Genomic DNA, 9,899 nt, shown 5'->3' with positions numbered 1-9,899 from the left:
GCAGGTCCCACTGTAGCTAGCAGCAAGGTGTGGGGTGTCAAACCCAATATAGATCTATACACAACTATCACGTTCTCCCTCCAGGAGACTCTGATTATAACTAACAGGAATTTATATCCCGCACTCGGACGTACGGAAAGAAATTGTCTCACAATTTAGGTTAACAAGTTTACGAGTTGTGTGCGTGAGTGTAAAACCTTTCTGTATGAAATGTACCCTTTTTGTACGTGTGTGTTATGTGATGTATCATAAACTATACCTATTATAGTTTTATCGAAAATATTTGTAATATATAACAACTCTTTTATGAAAAAGCGTTAGTGTTATGAAATCCATTAAACTATGCTTATTATAGCTTATATACGTGTTCTAAATTAATGAATAATCTTATCAAGAATAACTATATTTCAGTTTATGATGATAAACTAACAAGGAAACACATTCAATATTTGGAACTTATTGTTATACAATTTGCTCAACATAATACAAAGTGTTATGAAAATTATAAGCTGTTAACAAATTTTCAACCTTTCTACACTGTTGTTGAAAATTCATAGAAAAATCATACGAAGTTGAAAACTAAATCCGTAAATTCTGAGAGTTCCCAAAATGTGTCTAGTTTACTCATAATTTTTATCATGATTTTTAATGACCTCCAACTTGGGTGAAAAAATCCATAATCACAGACTGGTCCGGATTGGTGTTTGAAATGATAGGCATTTTTGTAAAAATCACCATAAATTGAAGAAAAATCGTATGGAGATGTGCAAGTAGTCATTTTAAAGCTAATAACTGGAACTAATTACACCTAAAACAGTTTTTCAAACAAAAATGTTTAAGTTGTCCAAAACAGTCCGTGAATGGAGTCCAACTTTTCTGATGAAAGCTGTTAGAAAAATTTAGTTATGTTCTTGGTGATTTAACTTGTATTCTCCCCCTAAAAACTTAAGAAAACATAAAAATGTAGGGGTATGAACTCACCTTAAGTGATTTCAGTAGGTAAGTGTTGAAGAAGAGAAGTGTTCAACCCAAGAACACTTGAACAATCACTTGAAGATTCGAAGATCTAACACAATTATGAGAGAGTTTGTGTAAGATATCCATGATTCGAGTAGAAATAAGTGAAATAAGCATAAAGAGAAGGGATTATTCTTACCAAATGTGGACGAAAATCCCAAGATCAGCCCTCAAATCTCGAGTTCTAGAGAGGGAAAATGAGAGAGAAAAGAGTTTGCTCTTTTTGGTGAAAAGAGAGAAAATGAGAGAAATGAGGAGAGAGGTGGCTTTTCTAGCCTTTGACCAATTGTGGGGTTGGAAAAGGGTGTGAAAAGTACAATTAAATGACTAGGTAAGGGCTGATGGGGAATAGTGACATGGAGTGGGTGGTGGAGGTTGCTTGTGTCATAAAATAAAGGAAAGTCAACACTCCATCTTTGTACTTCACCTACTCCCTTTTGGATAAGGTTTTATCCTTAAAAACGCGATTAATTAATAGTTTAGGGGCCTTATATGTTAAAATAAAGTTTTGGGTGAAAATCCCGTGCTAAAACAATTAAAAACGGGCTTAAAACGCGAATTTAATCGAAAACCAGGAGAAAAAGGTTTCCCAGCGAGGCCTCTCGGTACTAGGCCAAGGTTCGGTCCCTAGGCCGAGGTTCGGTCATTGTGGTTGCTGAGCCGGATGCGAGATGTGAACCAGGAGCGAGAAGCGAAGGGTCCTAGGCCGAGGGTTCGGTCAGAAGCTCAGAAGCGAGGCTCAAAAGCGAAGCTCAGAAGGGAAGGTTCGGTCCTCGGTCCTCAGAAGAGAAGGTTCGGCAAACCATCAGAAGGGAGGGTTCGGTTAGTCATCAGAAGGGAGGGTTCGGTTAGTCATCAGAAGAGGAAATGGTCAGAACCGAATGAACTGTAGTGAACAGTAGTGAACAGTACCTTCGGTTCGGTTCCTCTTCATCAGAAGGTTCGGTTCCTAAGAGGACTTTCGGGTCCTAAGAGGGGTTTCGGTTCCTGAGAAGGGTTTCGGTTCCTTAAGTCCGTTTTTCGCGTGGACTTCAGTTTTTGGGCTGTTTTCGCCAAATTCGAGGGTCGGGATGCCCCGAGTGATTATAGAAAGTTGGGAGAGATTTCGAGAGAGATTTGAGAGAGATTCCACATACTCAGAGAGATTTGGGAGAGATTTGACATTCTTGGAGAGATTTCACATACAAAGAGATATTTGGGAGAGATTTCATATTCTTAGAGAGATTTGGGAGAGATTTGACATACTTGGAGAGATTTCACATACAGAGAGATATTTGGTAGAGATTTCATATTCTTAGAGAGATTTGGGAGAGATTTGACATTCTTGGAGAGATTTCACATACAAAGAGACATTTGGGAGAGATTTCATATTCTTAGAGAGATTTGGGAGAGATTTGACATTCTTGGAGAGATTTCACATACAAAGAGATATTTGGGAGAGATTTCATATTCTTAGAGAGATTTGGGAGAGATTTGACATTCTTGGAGAGATTTCACATACAAAGAGATATTTGGGAGAGATTTCATATTCTTAGAGAGATTTGGGAGAGATTTGACATTCTTGGAGAGATTTCACATACAAAGAGATATTTGGGAGAGATTTCACATACTTAGAGAGATTTGGAAGAGATTTCTGATAAGAAGAGATGGAGTGAACACGATTGAGAGAGGTTTCATTGGTGACCCTTTTTGAGTGTTCGGTTTTGCAATGCAGGGTCCGGAAGCCCCGTTAAGCCTTGTTTAAGGATATTGCATACTCTCGATGAGTATGCAACATTGTTTTATCGGTTTGGCTTGCCACGTACCACAGTTTTAGGTTAAGGAGATCTAGATGTACGCTCTTTTCAATTTATGATTTCTCATTAGAATAGAGAGTTGTTTAGAAATTACATAACGTAAACTCTAATACTCACAGCAAATTGAGTTGACCGGTCTGACTTGTTGACTTTAGTTAACTTTGACGTTACCGAAAATTGACGGTTGTCACATAATGTAACTGGTATGTATGAACATGGAAGTATAACCTTGCAACCCAAGGGTATTGAACTTACTGGAAGAACCTTTATGACTATATACGTACACATGACATATAACTAATATTTTAACGACCTTCGGACGGATACCCGATACCCTACCAGACCACATCCCAACGGAGAAAAGGAAATAAAGCGGGTTAACCTTCCTAAGTCCTTTACACATTACTTATGTAACTATACATATATAGGCATGCAATTGACAATATAAAATCATAAAAGAAGTTTTGTAAAACCATTGAAAAGTTTAGTATCTAAGAAAAGATGAGTTGATGTCAAATTGTAAAACGATTTGAAAGCAGTTGGTTTGATAAGAACAGTGTAATGTATAAGGAAAACATTTGTTTTGAATCATAACTATAACAGGGTTATGAAAAGGTACACTCCGTATGTAAGACAGTTTGACAAAGAGTTTTAACTAAGTAAAAATGTTTTGGAAAGCCATTTGAAGTAAACTGTTTGGTAAAACAGCTAAAAGCGTAGTAAGTCCTTTTGTATGCTACTTATTAATCACATGTGATTAATATAATAACTAGCATGATTCAACTTGTATCCCCCCATAAAAGCACTTAAAAACATTTAAATCATTGATTAAGGGGTATGAACTCACTTGAAGCAAGTGGTTGGGATGAACGGACTGTATAGGATGCTAGGTATCAAGTGAAGACTTGTACACACTCTATGATCCTATTTAACATATAATATCACATATATGTAACCAATTAGACTTTAATCAACTAAATAACAAGGTTAAGGCATCCTAATACATGTTAAACACTTTATATAAGTGTTATAAGTGCTAAGGGGTGCATCTAAATGTTGTAGGACAAAGTTATTGAGCTTAGGGTTCAAGGGAACCCCTAAAATGAGTTTACTCCCTAAAGACCATCACCTCTTGAGTTTATGGTTGTAAACCCTTGAGTTTATGGTCGTAAACACTTGACTTTACAGTCGTAAGCTAATAATCTTTTGACCATTTAATGGTTTGAAGTCTTCTAGGCGTTTCCAAACATTCCTACTTCATGGTTAAGCCTTAGGAAATGTTTTCGTGGCATCAATACACTCCTTGATGTTTACGGTTCAAGAACTTCTTGAACCATGAACACCTAGTTCTTGGTGTTCTAGGGACATTTCTTTGATGTAAGGATGTATAGCAAGCTTTAAAAGACTCTAGGATAGAAGCACCTACAAGTTAGAAGCTCAAAAAGGTCCAAAAGGCCAAGAACACATGTGTGTGTTATTGGTGTATGTTGAAGATTGACCCTATTGGAATGATTTCACGGTTAGAAGTGTGTTAAAACACTAGATTAAGCCATATAATAACTTAAGAAGGCTACAAACACTTACTAGATCGAAGATCTTGAAAAACTTTTGGACGATACTTGAGAGAGAAATGGGTTTGGATCTTGAGATTTGGAAAAAGTGTAAATAATGACTAACACTCATATATATACTCCAAATTTTAGGGTTTTTGGTAGAAAATATTTTATTCAGGCAGTAAACTCTAATTTCTTAGAGTTTTTGAATTACCTTGCTGCTCAATAACCCTAGGGCATCCTCTCTTCTGATATCACCCGAAGTGTAAATCATAAAAATACTCAAACTTGTTCCAAAAAGTTTGAAACTTTGCAGCAACTTTTCTGGCTTCTATTGTATTGAAGGGTTGTCCAGAATAGAAATTTCGGGTTGCCACAACTACAATGTGAACATTATAAGAGAACCTAAGTCTAAAATTCTATAGGAGTATTATGTGTTACTATAATTACTTACTTAAGAACTAAAAAGGATCTTCATTAATAAGTTGATAGTTGGTAAGTGGATACACTAAGGTTATATGTAACTAGGATGTTATAGACTTAGAATCTGTGAAATTTTTGGTTAACCCTTATTCCTTGTGAATTTGGAGTTAAGGTCACTTATTCGAAGGCCAATCCTGTTTTGCTTACGTATAACTGGTATGCACTCTACAAATATTGATGTAACTAATGGAGATTATCTAATAATTATCTAGATAGCTCGTCTAATAATTATTTTCTTACCTTAATTCTCACGTATATAACATGGTTGGACTCCATCCCCACGGCAACCCGGACCTTCCGAATGAAGGCAATGCTGGATGGTTTGGAGAAGAACCTAAGAATGATGATCCAATCCCTTTGAATGAGCACCATGCTGAAAACCTTTCGGATAATGATAACTCCGAACCCGAGGTTGAGAACCTACCCCCGGTAGCTTCCATTCCAAATCCTAACCCTCGTCCGGCTTTTCATGGACCGACGCCTCTTTGGGTAGAATGCGTGGAAACATGGTGTGAAGATCAAGATCAACCTATGTCGTTCAATGGAGACCGAAGCTTCTACAACGTAAATGAAGGGAGTTCAGCAGACAGAGTTCTACTAATCCTGATCCGTAGAGTTGCCCGAAATGAAATTCAGGGCAAGACGGCTCTCCAACATATCGAAGAGGTTAATGCGAATGCAAGAATGCTTACCATTCGCACCAATCGCCTTGATCACACAAGTGAGAGATCTGAGAGAAACCATGAGACCCTACTACAAGCACTAGCTGAAACTCGAGTCGAAGTCATAAAGCTTCGAGTACGCCAAAGTGTGTACGAAAGACATCTGCTTGATATGAAACCCCAACTAGCTAAACTAAGGGTTCACCATAAGGGTGACCGTCGCCAGTAGGAGATACTTTACCTTCCTTCTTTGTTTTAAAGAACCGTGTTCATATCTATGTTGTGAGTAGCACTTTTCTATGTGACTACCTTGTACTGTAAGTACTTTTAGTTAGGTCTTTATGCTGTCAAAGACTTTTTCTACTACGGATCTGATGTAAGACCTATTACAAGGTCAATTTTCCCGAACTTATTACATCTTAAACATTGATGTTATTGACAGATGGCTAACTACCGAGTCACTCTTTGTTCAAATACTTTCATCATACCTTCATTGGAGTCTATCTGAAATTTTCTTTAGTCTAGTCATTGGACTATAGTTATTTACCTCCGAAAACATTTCCAAGTCTCTTTCAAAGGTTGGATCATATTATCCACCAACCTATAATACCTCAGCTTGAACGTCAAACGTCTTGAGACCATTCTGCCAACTTACGTCCATTCCGTACTAGGACTACATCATGGGGATGTAGGTCAAACCTTCGAGGACATACTCTCACTCTTTAATTGAGCAATCGAAATTCATCTAGGGTCAATGGTAGCCTTTACTAGGAATTCTAGTTCATCGAAGAGGAATGATAAGAAGATTATTATTATGACTTTCCTCACTTATACATTCTCGGGTTATATATAGCGAAGACCTGGTAGACAATAGAATGTGAGATTTCTAATTTAGTTTCTTTTCCTCGTTGGGATGTGGGACTAAAGTAGAATCACACATTTTATTATCCATCCAATATTGATTATATTATAACATGTATAAGCTAAGTTTTCACGTATAATAACTCATCTCTTAGTCAGAATCACACCTATAAAGGCTCAACTATAAAAACTCACGAACTCCTTTTCTTTTGTGTAACAGAATCATGTCTTCACCCAGAGATAGCCCACCAAACAACGAAACCCCTGCTTTTCCTATGGATGCCGCTACTTTCCAACACGCAGTTACAGCTGCCGTGACGGCTGCCATGGCAGCTGTGCTTGCAAACCGCAACGCTAACAACGCAAACAGGACTGACAGAGGAATTGACAATTCCGATCTTGGTAACGATCTGGCAAATCAACAAATAGTAACAGTCGCCAACACCCAAAACAACAACCCATAGTTCAAGAAATGGGAACGTCAAGCCCAAGTAGAACGCAAGGGATTTCAAAGGCTTTCCATGCGACAACAACAGGTGGCGACTCCTGTCACTTCTGTACCGGCCAAGCGTTATGAGGGAACACTCCCGAAGTGTAACAAGTGTAGCAATCATCATAATGGAGCCTGCTGGGTATTGCAACGCACCAATTGCAATAGACTTGGGCACATTACTCATTTCTGTAGAACCACCTCCACCACCAGAGCCAGCCAGGTTTGCTATAGTTGTGGTAAGACAGGACATTATCATAGGAACTGTCCAAAAGTTAAGAACAACGAAAGTACCCACGTCCACATAACTCCAACTCGACACCTCGTTTACATCACTGATGCTAGTACCAGCCCGATATGTCACCAATGTGGTGAGATAGGGCACTTCAAGAAGAATTGTCCAATAACAAAGAACTCCAGCTCAAACAGGAGAATACTAAGGATCACTGCTGCAGGAGAGGCTACTTCGGACCCACGTTAGTGTAATTAAGGCTTTTCGTTGTAACAACCTATAAACTGTTTAAAACTAGTGCAACTAGACTCTTATTTTTTGCGGGATCTCGTCAGTTAAGGGACCCTCGTGCTGCGTATACTTGTCTTTTGTAGTATACTTTGTTCGCAACAATATTCCTATAGTTACTCTATAGTACTGTAACTCTGTCAAAAGTTGCACTGTTGTGTTTTTTCTGTAATGTGTATATGTTCAAATCTAATGTCTTTATTTTCAAGTATGTCCGATATTATCATACAACTTGAGTCAATTCGATTCTCACAATACCAGTTTCGTGCGCACATATCTTTCTCCCAAATCGCATTTCTAGCAAAGCCGTCATTCCAGAACTCCGAAATACTAACGCATAGAGTACCTCATGCTTCATAACCTTCTTGAAGAAACCTCAAGAAACCACCCCGAAGTACCACTCGTACAGTACATCAAGTTCAATCCAAAGATCCATACGGTTGATCTATCGCTGAAGAATGTATACACATGGGTGGTATATAATCAAGGTTCTGTAGGTTTAGAATTGATGATTCCACTTTAACTTCTTTTCCTCGTTGGGATGTGAGCTTAAAGAAGAATCATTTATTTGACTACCTTTTCAATCTTAATTATATATGAATCATATACACGAGACTGCGATTGATGAACCATGTATGGCTTTTAATATGAACTTCAGGACGGAGACTGCCCAAGACTACGAGTGATCGCATCGTTATGCGAACAAACTTAGAACCCAATACGACTCCTATAACCAGATCACTCTACGGTCTAACGCCAGCAGAGATACAAGAACCGTCCGGACAGCTTAATGGCTACTCAATAATAGAATGAGAAGATCAAGCTCCTCACCTTTGAGAGCTCCGGTCTTATTCTTCAAGAAGACATACTTCAATGGGTGCGATCATACCAGCACCAATGCATCGGATCCCATCAGAACTCCGCAGTTAAACGTGCTTAGGCGAGGGAAGTACTAAGAAGGGTAACACCTTGGGAAGTCCTCGTGGTGCAGATCTTGACAAGATTTCCATTAGAAATCATTACCTTCTACCTCGCATAGATGAATCAGTTGACCAACCGCAATGAATGATGTACCTTTCAAAAATGGACCTAAGATCCAAGTATCACCAGTTAAGAGTGTTAGTGAAGGATGTCCCGAGGACAATCTTCCAAACTCGATACAGACGCTACGAGTCCGTAGTGATACCCCACTGATAGGACCAATACGCCCGTAGTATTCATGAGCTTAATGAATAGGGTACGCCATTCTTACTTGGATTAGTTCGTCATTGTCCTTGTAAATGACTTACTTATCTACTCTCGTAGTAAGAAGGAAATCATGAAGAACATCTACAACGAACCATGGAAACATTACGATCAGAGAAGCTTTAAGTGAAGTTCTCTAAATACGAGTTTCAGATTCGAAGAGTCGAATCCCTAAGACACATTATTAGTAATGTGGGAATTCTTGAGGACCCTTCCAAAGATCAATACCGTTGAGAATTTGTCAGCACCGAAGATGCTTACGGAATTCGCCAAATTCTAGGTCTCGCTAACCTACTATCGGAAGTTCATTCAGAACTCCTTGTGAATTACAGAACATCTTACGATTTTGACACAGAAGGGAGTGGCCCTTGACTGGGAAGAGAAGCAAGAAAAAGAAACCTTGGAATTCGAAGTGAGAGACCAAATCCTTTTGGAAGTCTCACTCTGGGAATGGCTTGATACGCTTCGGAAAGTGTGGAGAGCTAAATTCAAGAGAGTTAGGACCTCTGAGATCGTTACCCGAATCGGCTCTGTAACTCACAAACCCAACCTACACCGCGAACTCAGTAACATACATTTTACCTTTCACGTCTCAAACTTGAAAACGTACCTTTCCATTAGGACTCTCGTAATCCCACTCGACGAGATCAAGATCAACGAGATCCTCGACTTAGTGGAAGAACCTTAATGACCATCGACCGAGAGGTCAAGTGGACGAAGCAACGCCACATCCCATTAGTGAAGGTTCGTTGGGATACCAACTGAGGACCCGCATTCACTTTGGAGCACGAGAACTAATCGATTAGGAAGTTTCCCCACCTCCTTAACTCGATCATTCAAACCTACTTCCTTACCCAAATTCTAATTTCGGGACGAAATTCCCTCTAACAGGGGGATGATGTGACAACCCGAAATTTTCTATCCTGTGCAGTCAAACTCATTTCTGCTAGCTTTTAGCACGTTTGGTGTCCGTTTGAGAAATTCTGAGCTTTAATCCTTCAAGAGGTAAACATAGGACGTATACTCCAGGGCATATTGTACATCATAGAAGTCTCAAAACTCCAAGAATTTGGATTTTACAGCCCAAACATGGAGTTTACGGCCGTAAACTCCATGGAGTATATATATGGCACTTATCCATTTTTTTACCTCATTTCTTCCATTTCAACTAGAGAAAACTCGATTTCTCTCCCAAGGATCTTCAAGCTTTCGTACCAAATTGTAAGTACTTCAACCCTAGAATGTATTAAAGCTTATTACATGTCCATATAT

General features: G+C 38.9%; 1 pseudogene; it reads left to right on the top strand.

The window, feature by feature from the left end:
- Positions 1-8,257: 8,257 nt before the first annotated feature.
- LOC145033027 (5S ribosomal RNA) lies at positions 8,258-8,376 on the top strand (annotated as a pseudogene).
- The last annotated feature ends 1,523 nt before the right edge of the window (positions 8,377-9,899 follow it).

Source organism: Lactuca saligna, chromosome 2 (assembly GCF_052625555.1).
Source record: "Lactuca saligna cultivar CGN05327 chromosome 2, ASM5262555v1, whole genome shotgun sequence".
Taxonomy (NCBI): domain Eukaryota; kingdom Viridiplantae; phylum Streptophyta; class Magnoliopsida; order Asterales; family Asteraceae; genus Lactuca; species Lactuca saligna.
Note: the sequence above shows the minus strand (reverse complement) of the source record. Positions and strands in the feature narration are given on the sequence as shown.